Raw genomic sequence first — 5,991 nt, 5'->3', positions numbered from 1 at the left:
CTTTTCTTTTTTTCTTTTCTTTTCTTTTTGTAATGGTTGCATTGGCACCCGGGAAAGAGAAAACTCAGCTACCAACAAATCATCCAGACAGAACCAGGGTCAGGAGTTGCGCTTGTGCCAGAAAGTCCCAGCCAGTAATGTGGCAGCCAATTGTTGCATCTCTTTTTTGGATCAGTGGCCCTTAATACTGTCAGTAAACATTGACCATGTTGACATGAAGCCTTGGCAAAGGTTGGGGTGGTGGATATCAAATGGTATCACTGTTAAAAATATTGCATCCTACAGTAGTCTTGCTAGAAAGGGCAGGCAGCTGGCCATCTGTTCTAAGGAAATACCCATTTTCTATACTGCAGTGACCTGGCCCACTTTCTCAGTGTTATGTATTGGGTTTAACACATTTTATGTTACAAGGTGCGTTCTAACCAATGGTATAAGCATTGGTAGACGAACGTTCTAATGGCAAGTAAGCGTATGCACTTTCAACTGTCAATGGTCAGTTCATGCTGGGGGTTTTTATTGTGTAGTCCTGTGAGTTCGGTTCTTGTTTTCCTATGAGTAAGCTGTTGTCACTGACAATGTTGAATAAACGTAGTTGAGGAACTTATACTGCCTTGGGCTTCTGACTTCTTCCAAACATTTAACACTCAGCATGCAAGCAACACTGCCATGAGGCAGCTTTGAGTTGTGAGCCTTTCCACCAATGGTGGAAAGAGGAAGGTCCTGGTTGGCTTACTGAGCTGGTGATGTTTATCAAGCCCTCAGCGGCCTGTGTTAAGTTTGGTGGCTTATAAGAGGTGACTTGTTTGGTCAGACCGTATTTTCCAGAACCTCAGAAACCAGCAAGCACCAGTCTTGTATGTCTTAATAACCTAGGTGGACCATCAGAAACTGACCAAAGGTTCCCCAGTGGTCTACACTGCACTGTCTGATCATCCCTGTTCCACACAACTGATAATAATAATATAGGCTGGTCATCCCTGTCACATATGAAGAGATCTGGTAGATCAAATAAGAGGTGTAGGATCTAGCTGTGGAGTACAAGAGGAAACTGTGTCTCACCCAAGTGATCCATCGCTCCTTTTAATGGAAGATAGATCCAATGTGCAGGACACATTTGTCACACATGACATTGTGGGTGTAGTATAGGGGGGAAGGAAGTCCTCTTTCCATATGAACCTACCCGGACCCTGAGATCATCTTCTGAGGCCATCCTATGTGTGCCTCCTCGAGAGGTGTGAAGGGAGGCAACATGAGAATGGGCCTTCTCTGCAGTTGGCTCCCCATCTGTGGAATGCTCTCCCCAGGGAAGTTCGCCTGGCGCCTTCATTATACACCTTTAGGCACCAGGTAAAAATGTTCCTTTTTAACCAGGCCTTTGCTTGACCTGATGGACATCCTATACCCTTTTAAAATGTGGCTCTTTTTGGGTGTGTGTGTGGGTTATTGTTCTTATTTTGATTTTATATATTGTGATCTTTTCTGTGAACTGTCCTAAGACCTCCGGGTATAGGGTGGTATATAAATTCTAATAGTAATAATAGTAATAGTAATTTCAGTCCCTCACTATGTAAACAGATAAAACATCGTCTTATGAAACACAGGTTTGACCATGGGATAAGTTATGTTATACTTCCCCTTGGTATGCAAATCTGGGTGTGATTCTTGTTTCTGCACAAGCATTAATGTCTGGTGTGATTTGGTCTTGATTTTAAAGCACTGCTTTGGGTTGTGCCAAAGAGTCCCTTTTGTCATACTGGGCTTTTTCTGCTTCCAAGGCTTTTCAAACTTTTTTTCCTACCCAGATGCACCTGTTCTGCACAGAGCAGCCACAGTGCGCTATTTTGAAGTGCCACCTCATTAACAAGACAAGTTATAAACATGCGTGCTTCGTTCCCAATGCTACTGCTTTGACTTTTAATAGAACTTCTCTGGTGTCATGACACTTTTCACTTTAATTTCATTGGGAGTACACACACACACACACACACACACAAATCAATCAGCTTTTTTTCATTATCCCACTTTTACAGATGTTAAAGTGGTGTGGCTATGTGAGCAAAGAATGATGGAAAAACTTGGTGGGATCCTGAGTCACCTGTTGGAAAATCAGTGATGTATAAAAGTCAGCCCAGGGTTGATTCATGCACATGACCACGTACCAGAGCTGACCAGCACAAATTGTGGCTAAAATGGCACCCTATGTGCATTTCCATAATTCCTTCCTCCGATATAATTCAAACCGAAAGCAGCCTATGGCTGGGTGAGAGATGGGAGGTTAGGGAAGACCTGGTAATTTCCCAGCTCAGAATCATTCCTAAAACTTCTTTACCTGCAGGATGAACAGCAGTGGGGAGATATGGGGCTCTGCATCTTTTCTCAGGTAGGTGAATAACATATAGAGAAAGAGATGAAAATGGACTAAATAAGAAGGGCTTATTCCATACACCCCTCCTGTCCTGTAGCCAATCTAGGGCTAGTTTTGGTTCAGAAACAAAACCACCATGAAGGAACACGCCCAGCCAACATAACTCCATAGTTTGAGCCTATGTGTGCTTGTTGTTGCTTTTGGGGACCTCCACCATTATTGCTTTTCAGCCCCGGTCCAGCCATCTTGATAAGCATCCCAACATGGCTGCCAAGGCCATTCTGGTTGCCTAGCAACCAAAGGGAAGTTGTTCTCCCTTCCTTAGGACCAGTGGCGTAGTGTGGGGGGTGCAGGGGGGGCCCGGCCGCACCGGGCGCAACATCGGGGGGGGGGCGCGCTCGCACTTGCAGCTCTCTGCCCCTACCTGGCTCACTCACTCTCTCTCACGGGTTAGGGGGCGCAAATTACTTGCCTTGCCCCGGGTGCTGACAACCCATGCTACGCCACTGCTTAGGACCAGCCACTGTTTCATCAGGTGGGAGAACTGCTGAAACTAACTGACCAATCCTAACTGGTCTTGTGTTTTGTGTGCTTTCAAACTGTCCTGAAATCCGATGACATGGGGCATGTATATAATGTCAAGCAAATCCTGACTTAATCCTCACAACGGCATGCTCAATGTTAAAGAAACCATGGGAAAGCAGAACGGAGAGCTCATCATGAGCCATGGTGCTGTTGTCTTCTAATTCCTGGACAGAAAGGCCATTTTTAAATTGCTTCTATCGTTGTTCCCTCGGGGAATTCTCTGATGTGTAATTCTGTAGGGGGGACAGGAATTGCCTAAGAGAGAATTCACCACACTCCCGTCAAACTGCAGTTTCCTAGAATCTTTGGGGGAAGACACAACAGTTAAACTTCTATAAAAATGATATGCCCCAACTTTAATGAAGAAGGGTTTCATGGCAATGGACTGAAATAACCAGCTCCTTTCCTATCAGCACCATTTGAAGTAAGCATTATCCTATTTTTGTCAAGTGGTTGACTGCAGGCAAATTGCTTGAGGATTTACCTCTGTTCATTTGAATTATCAATATTGTCATTTATTTTTGCTTCTATGTTGTGATGATGGTGATTGATGATGATGATAATATATTAATTTATACTTAATTTACATTCCAAAATGGCTCCTTACTGGTTTAACTCTAAAATCAATATATAATTAAAGCACACAATAATATAACAAATACCTTATAGGCTTTTAAGCAGTTTACGGAATATAAAAACCAGTTCCGGAAACGTTAAAATAAACGTGACAAAACAATAATATTAAAATGCTACAGGTGTGGAAAATGTAAAAAATGGGCTTCTTCTACACCAGGTTTTGAATGTGTGGCTTTGACCACACTGTGTATCTGTCAGCAAAATTAGAAGGTGGCAGTGTGACCAACAAATGTTTTTATTTGCTTAGTAGTAATGATAATAATCACATATAGTTATTTAAAGTATGCCATGGCCCCCATATCATCATCTTATTGTCTGCTTTTCCAGTTAAAGTATCCTAAAGATTATACACCATAAACATAAAAGAACAATAAAAAAGTTTCTTTTTCAATATATAACTATACATTCCACTTAATTTTCAAAGCAACTCAGAGGGGGGAGGTTGCAGTCCGAAATACTATCAACCTACCGACCTAGCCCCACCAACAGCTATAAAAGAATGCATCCTAAAACAACTTGAAAATAGAATTGATCGAAGCCTGAAATCACAGTTTCAATAAAAGAGAAGCAAAGTTCTCAGTGCAAAAAAGAGTACAGTGGTACCTCAGGTTAAGTACTTAATTCGTTCAGGAGGTCTGTTCTTAACCTGAAACTGTTCTTAACCTGAAGCACCACTTTAGCTAATGGGACCTCCTGCTGCTGCCGCGCTACCGGAGCACGATTTCTGTTCTCATCCTGAAGCAAAGTTCTTAACCCAAGGTAATATTTCTAGGTTAGCGGAGTCTGTAACCTGAAGTGTATGTAACCCGAGGTACCACTGTATTGTATTATCTTCAATTTCTGAAAAGAATTATATCCAGTTTTACATGGCACATGCCCCAAACATTATGTCTTGTTTTTAAAACCAGCTGCTTCGCCAATGGCAAGATTTTGTTTAAAACCTGAAGCACTATTTCTGGGTTAGTGGAGTCTGTAACCTGAAGCGTATGTAACCAGAGGTACCACTGTAAATGGGACAATTCATTCTTCACAGCATGCAGAAAAGGCCCTCTGGGAGAGGAAGATTTCCACCTACAGCCTGTGTAACTTTTCAGCTTTGTTTTTGAACTGCAGAGTTGAACATTGTCTCCACCTGCCAGTGCTTTGAGGATGTTCCATGAAACTAGGTAGAGTCTGCCCACTATGCTAGGGGTAGGGGGAAGAAAGCATGTCCCCACGTTGCCTAGGCAACTGGACAATGCTCGCACTCTCCCTGGGCAGTGTCGTGAGGCTGCAGCCATTGTGGCAAGAGAGTGAGCATCACTCTGTTGCCCAGGCAACAGGGGGACATCACTCTTACTGGGTCAAAATGGCACAGAGGACCAGGGAGATAGAGAGAGAGAGAACAAATTGCAGGAGCAACAAGATAAAATTGTTGTCATCGTCCGTCCCCCCCGAGGGGGCAGGCATTTTGCACGCACACCGTTTGCATTTCAAACCATTTTGGTCGCAGGCCCAGCCCTAGAACTGCGCCGGCAAATAATATACATTTAAGCCAGCAAGGTAAACGAGCGACATAGGCAATGAGTTCATGAGGTAGTAGCAAGCGGCCTCCAGCAGGTGGCACTGTTTGGTGAGTTTTGCCCCGTTGCCTTTATTACCTAAATACATATTAATGCTTTGATAAATGATCTCTCCCCACCCCCCCACCCCCTAATAACCTCTTCCTGGAAATATTAAGCAAGCTGTATTGTATAAACCATGTATTTGCAGAAAGCCTTTTATTGGAACTTCCTATATATATTAGCACACATATCCACAGGTACTTTCCCTTTGCTTTCATAAGGGAAGAGACAGCGTTGCTTTGTGTGTCAATTGCTGAATCGACAAAAGATTAGGATGCTTTGTAATGAGTTGGAAGGGCAAAACATGCCTGCCTGCCTCAGAAGGGCTTGACAAGGCTTAATTAAGTTTTGTCAAAAGTGCAGGCTGGGGTGAGGTGGGCAATTCAGCATGTGGTGCAGTTTTTAATGTACCTTGCATATTCCTTTTCACGTACGCATGCTTTATATTTCTTTGTTCTCCTCTGAAGTCATTTCCGCTGCCAGTTTCTTGCAAGGACGGCGGTGAACGCGCTAACTAACAGATACTGTGGAACAAGCTCGTTCATTTCAATTAGAAATCTGCCGCGCTGAAAGAAACCCCTACAACTCAGTTTACACCAGGTTCATGCCAGTGTCTCCACCATGACCTCGCCTAAAGAATACGAGGAACTGTAGCGTGTTTAATGTGTTGAGAATTCTCTATTAAAGACCTCCAGTTTCCCTTAGAGAATGGCAGTTCTCAGGGTTCTCTTGGCAGAAGGAAGGACTATTACATCAGGCACGTGGGACCCGCAACATCATGTTGCAGCATGGAATGCAAAC

General features: G+C 43.4%; 1 long non-coding RNA gene across 1 annotated transcript; it reads right to left on the bottom strand.

Annotated features, from left to right (window-relative positions):
* Window positions 1–3,085: 3,085 nt before the first annotated feature.
* Window positions 3,086–4,973, bottom strand: LOC310763192. Its single transcript, XR_014548534.1, has 2 exons — window positions 4,662–4,973; window positions 3,086–3,183 (listed from the first exon to the last, which is right to left on the bottom strand). It is a non-coding gene; the product is annotated as an uncharacterized lncRNA (long non-coding RNA).
* Between the last annotated feature and the right edge of the window lie 1,018 nt (window positions 4,974–5,991).

This window comes from Podarcis filfolensis, assembly GCF_964270895.1.
Source record: "Podarcis filfolensis genome assembly, chromosome: 5".
Taxonomy (NCBI): Eukaryota; Metazoa; Chordata; class Lepidosauria; order Squamata; family Lacertidae; genus Podarcis; species Podarcis filfolensis.
Note: the sequence above shows the minus strand (reverse complement) of the source record. Positions and strands in the feature narration are given on the sequence as shown.